This window comes from Lagopus muta, chromosome 2, assembly GCF_023343835.1.
Source record: "Lagopus muta isolate bLagMut1 chromosome 2, bLagMut1 primary, whole genome shotgun sequence".
Lineage (NCBI taxonomy): Eukaryota > Metazoa > Chordata > Aves > Galliformes > Phasianidae > Lagopus > Lagopus muta.
In genome coordinates, this window is record NC_064434.1 from 61,046,617 (window position 1) to 61,046,872 (window position 256).

Sequence of the window (256 nt, forward strand, 5' to 3'; positions counted from 1 at the left end):
CAGACTAGCTGTTGTATGTCTCTTAATCTTCTTACTTTCTTCTAACACTAGCTGGGAAAAAAAAAAAAAAAAAAAAGACACGAAGTATCACAGAATCTTGTTCATTTATACATTTAAAACTTAATGACTGTAGACTTTTATACGGTGCACAGTGCCTGTACAGTAGTGACTGTGATAGTTCTCTGATTTTACAGAGATCCTATTTCCTGTGTCTAGTACAAGAGCCTAGTACTAAGCTGTGCACAAGGCCAAATTC